Source organism: Schistocerca serialis, chromosome 4 (assembly GCF_023864345.2).
Source record: "Schistocerca serialis cubense isolate TAMUIC-IGC-003099 chromosome 4, iqSchSeri2.2, whole genome shotgun sequence".
In the NCBI taxonomy this organism is placed as follows: domain Eukaryota; kingdom Metazoa; phylum Arthropoda; class Insecta; order Orthoptera; family Acrididae; genus Schistocerca; species Schistocerca serialis.
In genome coordinates, this window is record NC_064641.1 from 420030605 (window position 1) to 420043538 (window position 12934).

Below are 12934 nucleotides of genomic sequence, written 5' to 3' on the forward strand. Positions count from 1 at the left end.
TTGATGTAGAAGGCTGAGCAGTGTTAACATAACAGGTGGTACACGGCATCATTTCACAGGCGACTCTCCCTGCGATAAAGTGTGTTTTGTAAGTTACAGGGCTGGTATAGGTGATGTCAGGAGGGTGCATAGGAGAAATCTTACAGTGGGGACACTCACAGAGGTAGTAGCCACAGGGTAGGGAAATGGGTGCAGGAAGCACCATAGTGTCTGACCAAGATATTGTAGAGATTTGGGGGAAGGGGGGGGGGGGGGGGAGATTCAGTTGAAAACTATTCCCGGCATGGTAGGCACAAAATGTCAGACAGAATGGACCCCACTTCATGGTAAGATTTTTAAGTAGTTAAAGTCTTGTCCAAGTACCTGAGTAATACATTTATGCCCAGAATAGTACTGAATGACAACAGGTGTACTGCTAACGTTGTTTTTGGAGGGATCAGCAGTGCCAGGATTGGATGTGATGGGTCAGGAAATGTTTTTGGAGGGATCAGCAGTGCCAGGATTGGATGTGATGGGTCAGGAAATCTGCATTTTAACAAGACTGGTGGGCTATTTATGCCCAGTGAAGGCTATGGTGGTGATGTATTGATGCAAAGAGTCTGCATCTCAACAGATACATCTGCCTCGAAGACCCAGGCTGTATGGAAGGAATATTCGACATGGAAAGGATGGGAACTGTCACAATGTAAGTACTTTTATTTGTTTGAGGTTTAATGTGAACGGAAATGTGTAGCTGTCCTTGGTGAGGTGATGTCAACATTGAGGAAAGTGGTATGGGATTCAGAACAGGACCACATGAAATTTAATTGGGAGAATGTATATAGAGATTTCAGAAATTTTAACTCATCAGCCTTACCAAAAGTCCTTATGGCAAAGATGTCATCAATATATCTAAATTAAACCAGGGGCTGAAGGCTTATAGATCCCAGGAGAGCACCCACCCAGCGATCCATGAAAAGGTTGGCTTAGGAAGGAGCCATTCTCGTTCCCATGGCTATGCTCCTGACTGGGCAATTTTTCTATCGCACTGCCATTTCATAAAAAAAAAACAAGTCCCATTCCTTCATCCCTCTTCCTATCCTTTCAACCGTTTTGGCAGGAGGACGAGCCACTGGCTCCAAAAGCTTGCATCTTTCTGTAACTTTTATAGGTGTTTATATGCGTTTTCTCCTGCTGCTGCTTGGTGAATAGATTCTTTGTCCTTCTAATTATATTTTCAAAAATTATTCTAGTTTTCCTTTGCACAAACTTTCCAAATTATGATTTTTATTGTCTTTTTATTTTATTTTTTATTTTTTCCTATCATATTTTCATTCTTATGGCCACCAACTGTTCTTATACAACCTCCTCCTCGGCATTTACTGTTGCCTATCTTGTTCAAACTCACACACAACCACTACCTACTCCAAAAGAAGGCCTTTGGCTGAAAGCTTACTTGTTTAGCAGTCTTTTATCCTGTGTCTGTTTGCGACCTGAGATCTCCACTATATGGTGAGTAGCAACCTATCCTTTTCATAATATTGTCAGAATTTATGGAAAGGCACTGTGTGTTTGGAAAGATCTACTGATGATATTTCTTGATTTCATGAAGGCATATGATAGTTCACCAATGTGAAAGTATGGGAAATCTTGGAGAGAAAGGCAGGTGGACAATAAACAAATTCTTCAAGCAATGTGTGACACCAGCTTTAGTGTGTCCAGGCCCAAGTTGGAAGGACTGAATGGTTTAGGAATGTTACAAGGTTGGGACAAGGAAATGTGGCATCACCATTATCTGATAGATGGATGAAATTGTGAAAGAGACAAAAGAAGCTTACAGAGAAAGGGAGATGGTGTTATTGCTATCTGCTGATGACATGTTGTAGGGAACCAACAGTAAGGATGCATGAAAAGAACTAAACATACGTGCAGTTGCCTTACATGAAGCCCCATGGGCAACGCCAGTGCCACTGTGGACAACAGCATACTGTAGCCAGAGAGAGGAGCCAAAAGGCGCATTTCGCAGTTGAGCCACGCTATCCCACAAGCTGTGCACTAGATCAAGATTGTCGTTGATCGTGAAAGGGTACAACAGAGCAATACATTTTACCAGTGTGTGAGGTGCTTAGCCTGGGTATGGAAGATCCCAATGAAGGGTATGGAAATGCTGGACAAGACATACTTTACATCCATATTGACATATGCATCAGACTGGGGAAATGACAAGAGAGAGGAGAGTAGAATCTAAGCCTGTGAAATAAAATTCCTAAGAAATATGATAGGGGAAATGAGAAGAGACAAAGTGAGAAATGATGGTGTTCGGAAGGAAAACAGAGTAGAAAGGTTGAATGACAGAACTGAGAAAAATAAGTTAACTTGACTTGGACATGTGAAGAGAATGCAAGATGGAAGAATACCAAAATGAATTATGGAAGCCAAGTTTGAGGACAGTAGGGATACACAGAGCAAGCTGAACGGACTCGGTGAACACCAGTTTAAGAGGAAGGAATTTCGACTGGAACAAAATAGTTATATAGAAGAAGAATAAGTAAAAGTGAGGAAGTGTCCCAACCCAGCCTGATGCCATATACATAGGAAATGAAGACAATAATTACAAGAAATTGAATAAAACGGTATGAATTTCAGGTCTCTAAGTCAAACAGGTTTTGAAATATGATGTTAATAAGATTTGAAAACATGACAAAAATCGCACAATTTTGGAAATTTCAAATTTATTCATAAAAAATGAAATGTCCACAACAAAAAGACAAAGTTATGAAGCTCTAAAATACATGCATCAAAAAAAGTTTTGCATCACCCCAGTTCCCAGAACTCCTGAAAATAGACGTTGACTTTGAATATTGTATCACAGACACAGTCCCTTTGACTGTTCAGAGATGTCACTAACCCCCCCCACCCAAAAGATGTAAACAACATTGCATGAGCCGCACCTATTAGATAGAGGGGGTCTGACAGGAGATCAATTCCAGTCATTCCACCAGGAAGGAGGTACACAGCTCCTGTTGTCTGTAGTTCAACCATGCCTAGACAGTCAATGCCGCGGTTTGATCATGTCCGCTTTGTTACTTTGTGCCAGGAAGGGCTCTCAATAGGGGAAGTGTCCAGGTGGCATGGAGTGAAACAAAGCGATGTTGTTCAGGCATGGAGGAGATATAGAGAGACAGGAGCTGTTGGTGACATGCCTCACTCATGCCGCCCAAGGCCTATTACTGCAGTGGATGACTACTACCTACGGATTATGGCTTGGGGGAACCCTGACAGCAATGCCACCATCTTGAATAATGCTTTCTGTGCAGCCACAGGACGTCATGTTATGACTCAAACTGTGCGCAATAGGCTGCATGATACACAACTTCACTCCCTATGTCCATGGCGAGGTCCATCTTTGCAACCATGAGACCGTGCAGTGTGGTACAGATGGGCCCAACAACATGCCAACAAGCTCAGGATTGGCATCACGTTCTCTTCACCGATGAGTGTCACATATGCCTTCAACTAGACAATCGTCGGAGACTTGTTTGGAGGCAACCCAGTCAGGCTGAACACCTTAGACACACTGGCCAGCGAGTGCAGCAATGTTCCCTGCTGTTTTGGGGTGACGTTATGTGGAGCCGACATACGCCACTGGTGGTCATGGAAGGTGCTGTAACAGCAGTATGATACATGAATGCCATCCTCTGACTGATAGTGCAACCATATCGGCAGCATCAAAAAAAAGGCCCCCCCACCCCCCCATTCACATCTTGTGAATGACATCGCTCAACTAGAGAAGCCAGCATGTTCTTCAGACATGCCTGGGATAGATTGGAAAGGGCTGTTTATGAACGATGTGATCCACCGAGTGATCTATGCCAAATCGCTGTTGAGGAGTGGGACAATGTGGACCAACAGTGCCTCGTTAAACTTGTGGATAGTATGCCACAACAAATACAGGCATGAACCAAAGCAAGAGGATGGGCTACTGGGTATTAGAGGTACCATTGTGTACAGCAATCTGGGCCACCAACTCTGAAGGTCTTTCTGTATGGTGGTGAAACACGCAATGTGTGGTTTTCAAGAGCAATAAAAAGTGCAGAAATGATGTTTATGTTGGCATCTATTCCAGTTTCTTGTAAAAGTTCCAGAACTCTCGGAACAGGTGATGCAAAACTTTTTTTGATGTATGTATTAAAATTTAAAAATCTGTATTTTTTAATTTCACACAGAATAATCCAGACTTACGTTTAAACTTTACAATATTTGCATACCAATGTACCCCAACAGCAATTGCTCAAACAAATTTCATGGTATTGGACACACTTCTAATTAAACTGGGGCTCTTAGATTGTGTTACTAATTTAAGTAATTACTTTTTCCTGTTTTTTCTCCAACATAATCATTAAATTTTGAAAGAAATTCAGAAGTAAATCATACTCTCTCTGTGCAACAGTGTAATAGATATACTACACACTATAAATAATACTCAAATATTATAAAACATGTAGTACTGGAACATCAAAACTATTGCTGTAAGAAGGAACTACCAGTTTCTAGGCTTACCTAAGCCTGCTCATTTTGCTCCACCACAGCAATATTCCCTACTCCTCTTCCCCATGTCACTATCACAGTTAAACAACGTAACTTGCCTTCACAGCATTAAAATTTGAAGAAATTCTTGAGAGTGATAAAATCACTTTGGTATGCATTTATAAGACACTGCCGTAACACTTGTCTGTTCTGAACTGCTATGCTACATTGGTTCTTCCATGCAGAAACTGACAGTTTGGAAATAAGCAATGAATATGAATATGCCACTTACAAGACATAAATAATTTATTAACTTACATCTGTTCAGAAACATTGCATAAACAATAACACACTGTCTAATTTAATGATGCTCTCTTTATGGATCCTTCTATCGCCCACCAGACTCACCTACTGACATAACAGAAAACTTCAGAGAAAACCTCAGTTCATTTGCATGTAAGTGTCCCAATCATACTGTAATCATCTGTGGAAACTTTAATCCTCCTTCATCAATTGGGAAAATTACAGTTTTGTTAGCTGTGCACATGATAAAGACATCCTGTGAAACTTTGCTAAGTGGCTTCGCTGAAAACTACCTACAACAGATAGTTAGGAACCCCACTCATGATGGAAATAAATTGGATCTAATGGCAACAAATAGACCCGACCTCTTTGGGGATGTCCACATTGAAACTGGTATCAGTGACGATGAAGCAGTTGTGGCAACAATGATTACCAAAGTACAAAGAACAACTAAAACAAGCAGAAAGATTTATACGTTCAGTAAACAAGATAAAAAAATCAATAGTGTCATATCTCAATGAGGAACTTGGAACTTTCAGCACAGGCAGGAGCACGTAGAGGAACTCTGGCTCAAGTTTAAAAGAATAGTTGACCATGCAAGGGATAGATATGTATCCAGTAGAACAGTTCATAATGGGAGGGAACATGCATGGTATTGACACTGTAAATAAACTTCTAAGGAAAGAGAGATTACTGCATAACAGGTGTAAAACAAAGCATAGGGTTATACATATAGAGGTGCTGAATAAATCACATTTGGTTGTCAAGACAGCAATGTGTGACATCTTCAATGATTACTGTAGCAGAATACTGTCAAGTGATTTTTCACAGAACTTGAAGAAATTCTGGTCATATGCAAAGGCTCAGTACCACACCTACGCTTATTGTCAAATGTATAGTCATATGGGGTATTCAAAGTTAGCGTCCTGTCCCTTGCAAATGAGGCAGAAACTAAAACTGAGGGTAGCAAAGCATAAGCTGACGTGTTTAACTCCATTTTCGAATGATGCTTCACAAAGGGAAATCCAGGAGAATTGCTCCAATTTAATCCTCATACCACTCATGGAAAGAGAATTTGTAGTGGTAATGGCCTGAGCAAACGATATCAGCAGAAATCAAAGGAAGATAGCTACTTCAACACTGAAGAAGACTCTCGCAGTGTTAACCCACACCAACGTGATTGTCATTAGTGTGCCTCATCGATGATTTGCCCCAGCGGTCATGTGTGAATAAGGAAGTGGAGCAGACTAACAAGGAGTACAAAGCTATCTGTAAGTACTTTAAGAATGTTTCCTTAATTAACACCAGTAAATGCAGCAGAGAATGGCATACCAAGCATAGTCAACATTTCAATAATCTAGGTAAACGTGTTTTAAGTGATACAATTTTCGGAATAGTATTGGATAAGCTAGAGAAGGAAAAAAGACCAGTAATGTGTTTGGATTATGTTTCAACTGAGATGACAAAAAACTTGTATGCACAGGCCAGGCTCAGTGTTCAAGTAACATAAGGACACAACCTGGTCAACTTTCATGCGGTAACGTTAGGTCATGTCAACTAATAGAATATGCAAAAAAAAGAAATGCCTAAAGTAGAGTTTAAAATACGCTACCTCAATATTCAGGGTACGGCAGATAAAAACTTAACAGTGAATGAATTTTCAAATGAAAATGGGGTAGATATTCTATGTTTAAGTGAACATTGGCGTAAAGAGGGTGAGCTTGGGTACAAAGTATTGGATGATTACACACTACTTAGTTGCTATTGCAGAAAACAGCACTTACGTGGTGGGGTAGCAATATATGGAAAAACACCTCTTGCACCAAACTGTGGCAGGATAGACCTCAATACCCTTTGTGATAAAATACATTTTGAAATATCAGGTCTAGTAATTGAGAGCCTTAAGCTAACGGCAGTATTAGAGTACGGGCCACCTAGTGGTGGCCCCTGTATCTTTCAGGAGAAACTTGAGGAACTCTTAAATGTATATATGTATACCGAAACGGACAAATACAATATTGTCATTGGAGGGGATATCAACTCAAGTTCTGATGTCCTGCAGGACAGAAAAACTGTGACAGATCTCAAAAATGTGCTTCGACAATTTAACCTGTACTATGCTAACTGCAAACCTACCAGAGGCTCATCCTGTCTAGATAATATATTTACCAATATTAAGAGAACTTGTATGTCCACTGATGTAATTAGTTTCCCTTACTCAGACCATGATGCAGTGTATCTTGGTCTTAATAATGTAACTTCAGACTGCACCAAACCAGAATCTAAAATTGTGATTACTAGACCAGTGAGCAGAGAGAGGATGGATAGGTTTAGACATGCCCTATTTGGGACACACATTTTATTATGCTTCAACACTGTTCACCTGATATTGTTTTCACCAAGTTTTTCACCAAATTTTCCACCATATTTTTAAATATATTTGAAAATAACATCCATATGAAAAAATGTACTGTGAATATTAGTATTAATTACAAGAAAAGGAAAACAAAGGAATGGTAACTCAACAGTTAGGGCAATTGAAAAATACTGTTATGCTGTATTCTAGTTTGTATAAAACCAGTAAATCAGAACTGAATAAAGAACTGTATGGTAAAGCTGAATACAAGTATAGGAAGGCAATAAATGAAGTACAAAAACCGCATAACATAGTAAACATTGAAAAATCTAACAATAAATGCAAGAAGGCCTGGAGTGTAATAAACTCCATTGTTCACACTAAACACAAAGAGGAAATCGCCATTACCCCAAAATAATTTAATAAATTTTGCATTCAGTCGATTGAAGAAATTAGTACTTCAATAAACAAGCCCCCTAAAAATGCACTTAGTGTTATGGACAGCTGCTTCGAAAAGCTTTCCCCAAGCATCTTCACTTTCACAGAAGTGAGCCCAAATAATATCCTAAAAATAGTGAAAATTTTCAAACCTTCAGTAAGTGTTGATTACTATGATATGTCATGTAATTTGTTGAAAGACGTTATTGATTGTGTGATTTATCCTTTAACTTTTTGTGTTAACAAATGCCTAGTTGAAAGTAAGTTCTCCAACATACTAAAAATTTCTAGAGATGTGCCCATACATAAAAAAAGGAAAAGACGTGTCCCGCTAGTTAAAGACCTATATCCATAAACACAGTTTTTCAAAAATTTTAGAAACAATTATGTATGAGCAAGTTAGTGTCTACTTGGGTAAATTAAATATAATTAGTGACAGACAGTTTGGATTTAGGAAAGGTAAATCCACAACGGATGCAATGGACTCCCTGTAAAAGTAGTCCTATACGTGTTTGAGGCTAGGGCTATGCCCAGGCTACATTTTGTGACCTGAGCAGAGCATGACACTGTACTGAATAAGCTATTTTACTATGGTTTTGATGACAACAGTATAAATATGTTCAGATCTTTTCTAGAGAACTGTCAACAAGTTGTGTGCATGAAATCAAATTTGGTTAATAATAGGTACGGAGTGCCTCAAGGGTCAGTGCTTGGACCTTTACTGTTTATACTAATGATTAATGACCTGTCCTCATTCATAAATTCTCACACAATATTGTATGCTGACGACACAACTTTTATAAATAAAAGCTCTGATATAGGTACACTGAAAACACTCACCGAAAATACCCTTGCTCAGTACTCATTATGGTTCAAAGCTATCAGGTGTATCGGTATGAAATGAGCGTTTTTTGTGAAAATGTAAACCAATTTACATCGATATAGTAGTTTATGTAGAAATATATGCTCTTGACTTTGTCTATTGATGAATCAGACAAATGACAATAAAATAATAATTATTATTATTATTACTATTTTAAATCTCAGACATTATGTCTAGTATTGTACATCCACTTGTGATGTGATCTACTGTTTCTATTTGTTGTTTGCAACGTCTGTATTTATCTGTTGTGGTATTGGGATCTTTAATGATATGATTGCTGTAATATCTGGTGTTTATTGTTTGATCCTGTATTGCAATCATGAATCCTTCCGTCTCACTGTATATATTGCCTTTTCTTAGCCATGTGTTTGATGCGTCTTGATCGATGTGTGGCTGTGTTAGATGATACGGGTGCTTGCCAGGTAGTGTTTTCTTTTTCCAATTTACTTTCTTCGTATCTGTTGATGTTATGTGATCTAAAGGATTGTAGAAGTGGTTATGAAATTGCAATGATGTAGCCAATGTATTTATATGAGTGATTGCTTTGTGTATTTTGCTAGTTTCTGCTCGTTCTATAAAGAATTTTCTTAAATTGTCTACCTGTCCATAATGTATGTTTTTTTATGTCAATAAATCCCTTCCTCCTTCATTTCTGCTTAATGTGAATCTTTCGTTTGCTGAATGTATGTGATGTATTCTATATTTGTGGCATTGTGATCGTGTAAGTGTATTGAGTGCTTCTAGTTCTGTGTTACTCCATTTCACTACTCCAAATGAATAGGTCAATATTGGTATAGCATAAGCATTTATAGCTTTTGTCTTGTTTCTTGCTGTCAATTCTGTTTTCAGTATTTTTGTTAGTCTTTGTCTATATTTTTCTTTTAGTTCTTCTTTAATATTTGTATAATCTATTCCTATTTTTTGTCTGTATCCTAGATATTTATAGGCATCTCTCTTTTCAATCGCTTCTATGCAGTCACTGTGGTTATCCAATATGTAATCTTCTTGTTTAGTGTGTTTTCCCTTGACTATGCTATTTTTCTTACATTTGTCTGTTCCAAAAGCCATATTTATATCATTGCTGAATACTTCTGTTATCTTTAGTAATTAGTTTTAGATCATCCATGTATAGCCAATGTGTGATTTTGTGTTGATATGTTCCAGTAATATTATATCCGTAATTTGTATTATTTAGCATGTTGGATAGTGGGTTCAGAGCAAGGCAGAACCAGAAAAGACTTAATGAGTCTCCTTGGTATATTCCACACTTAATCTGTATTGGCTGTGATGTGATATTATTTGAATTTGTTTGGATATTAAGTGTGGTTTTCCAATTTTTCATTACTATGTTTAGGAGCTGTATCAATTTAGGATCTGCTTTGTATATTTCCAATATCTGTAGCAACCATGAGTGGGGTACACTATCAAAAGCTTTTTGGTAATCAATGTATGCGTAGTGTAGCGACCTTTGTTTAGTTTTAGCTTGATATGTCACCTCTGCATCTATTATCAGTTGCTCTTTACATCCTCGTGCTCCTTTGCAGCAGCCTTTTTGTTCTTCATTTATAATTTTGTTCTGTGTTGTATGTGCCATTAATTTCTGTTATCGCTTCAGGCATTTGTGGTATCATTTTGTATCTGTCTGTTTCTGCTTGTATCCACCGTGCATGTCTTATGTTGTACTGGGTTTGACCATATGTTGCTCCATAAGTATTCCATGTCTGTTATGTTTGGTGAATTGTCTATTTTAATGTGTGTGTTATCTATTGTCTGGTAAAATTTCTTTTGGTTTGTGTTGAATGTTTGGTTTTGTTTCCTTCTATTTTCACTTTTTTGTATCTTCTAAGTCATTTGGCCGATGATTGTAATTTCTGCTTCTTTTCATCTAATTGCTCTATTGCTTCTTGTTGTGAGATTTTACCTAACCTTTTTTGTTTTTTGTCTGATATTTCATTTCTTATAAATTGTGTTAGCTGTCCAAGTTTTTTCTCAGTTTTTCTATTCTGATCCGTAGCCTGTGTTGCCATGCTGGTTTTGTGGGTTTCTTCTGTGTGTTGGTTGGTTCTGATCTCTGCCTTGTGTGTATATTTAGTGTAGTGAGTGCTCCTATATAAACCAGTGGTTGTAACTCTTCCATAGTTGTATTTTCATTTATTTTGTTGTGTATGATTGTGTTGATAGTTGTTATTGTTGTTTCGAATTGTGGGTTATTTGGTGGTCTATGCAAGAGTGGTCTAATGTCTGTATTTGTGTCTTTGTATTCTATATATGTCAGCTGAAATTTTTCTTCTATATCTAACATGTGTGTCACTTCGTGATCTATTTGATCTTGTTCTGGTGGCTGTCTTAAGATTTCGTTTTCCTCTGATTGTTTAATTGGTGTGTGTTGTTCTTTGTTTGTTTGCTCTGGGATGTTTGAGTCCATTACTGTATTTTCTTCTTCTTCTGATTGCACATTATTTTGTTCCAGTATTTGTTGTACTTGTTTGATGTTTTCTAATTCTGACTGGGGTATCCTGTTATTTTTGATTATTGCACGGATCTGATTAGCCAGTTGTTGTTCTGTTAAAAATTTTAACTCTGGGTATCTGGAAATAAATGTTGTGTATACTTGTGATCTGTATCCAGTTGTGTTGGTTCCTAAGTTTGCTGCTTGGTAGTAACAGAACATGAGGTGTTGGTGAACTTCATCTGACCATCTCATCCTCTGTCTTTGTTTATTATTATTATTATTATTATTATTATTATTATTTTCGATTATTCCCACTTAAAGAGAGCGTTTGAACTTGAATTCCTTTATGATGATTGTTTATGTTTTTTCTGAGCCCAAATTTTCTCCATGTGTTCACCGTGTTGTTTCCTTTGCTCCGCTGTCCATTTGCATCCTGGTCTCTTCTGTGTTGTGTCAAATTTATGTTTTTTGATGCTGTTCCTGAATTCAGTTCTATTTTCTGCATTGTTTACTGTTATGTGTGCTTGTCTGAGGTCCTCTTCAACTTCTTTTACCCATTTTGTTTTTCCCCTGCCCGAGTTGATGACTAAGTATTTGCTTTGAAATTCTGTTTTCATTCATCCTGTGAATATGTCCGTAGAACTGCATTCTTCTTTTCCTTATTGTATCCGTAATCTTGTCTGTGTATTTATATAATTCTGATGTTGGTCTCTTCTTCCAGATTCCTTGCTCTTGTATCGGGCCAAAATTTCTCCTGAGAATTTTCCTTTCTTGATTCTCTATTTCTTTGATTTTAGTTTGCCCACCTATTTGTGTTGTTTCAGATACATACAGTGCCTCCGGAAGTATGACAGTGTTGTAGTGCCTCAATTTTGCGTTAATGGATATAGACTTTTTGTTATAATAGTTCCACATGAATTTATATGCTTTCTGTAGTTTTTTTATTCTTTCCTCATTCGCCTTTAGGTTGATCCCTGATGGCTGGATGATTTCTCCCAGGTACTTAAAATGTGGTACTTGTACGATTTTCCCATGGGTTGTCACAATACGCAATTTGTCTTTTGGCACTCTTTCTATGTACTGAGTTTTCTCATTCAAAATTTGCAGGCCAGTTCTTTGTGCAATTTCGCGTAACTTCTCTATGGCGTTAGTGAGTTCTTTTCTATTATTTGTGAGGATTGCAAGGTTATCTGCAAAAGCTAAACACTTCACATTGAATCTGTTATCTTTTCTAATGCCAATAAAATTATTATTATTATTATTATTATTATTATTATTATTATTATTATTATTATTATTATTACTGAAAAGATGAAGGAAGTAACTATTAGTGTCAGTGGTGTTGAGAAAAAGGTGAAATCGTTAAAACTGAATCAAGCTCCATGGCCTGATTGAATCACTGTAAAGTTTTATACTGAATCTGTGGGTGAGTTAGCTCTTATAATTATACTCCGTTGTAGATCCATCAAACATAAAACTGTGCTCAGTTCTTGCATAAAGGCAGAGGTAACACCCGTCTACAAGAGGGGTAGTGGAGGTGATCCAAGAAACTACCATCTGATATCCTTGGCATCAAGTTGTTGCAGCATCTTAGAACATCTTTTGAGCTGAAACATACTTAGGTATCTTGAACAGAATGAATCCACAATGCCAAGCAGCATGGATTTTGAAAACACCGACCATGTAAAACCCAACTCGCACTTTCCTCACATGACATACCAAAAGCTTTGGATCAAGGCAATCAGGTAGATGCTATATTTCTTGATTTCAAAAAGCAATTGACTCAGTGCTGCACCTATGCTTATTGTCAAAAGTATTGTCATATGGGGTATCAAATGAAATTTGTGACTGGACTGTAGACTTTTTAGTAGTGAGGACACAGCATGTTATCTTGGGGGAGAGTCACTGTATAGGGAAGTAATATCTGAAAGAAGCTGCGTAAATATTCAGTCAGATCTTGGTAAGATTTCAACATGGTGCAGAGATTGGCAACTTG

At 37.6% G+C, this 12934-nt stretch overlaps 1 protein-coding gene across 1 annotated transcript in view; it reads right to left on the minus strand.

Annotated features, from left to right (window-relative positions):
- LOC126475002 (supervillin) overlaps positions 1-12934 on the minus strand; it is a 579202-nt gene that overhangs the window by 81584 nt on the left and 484684 nt on the right. The gene's annotated exons all lie outside the window — the stretch shown is intronic.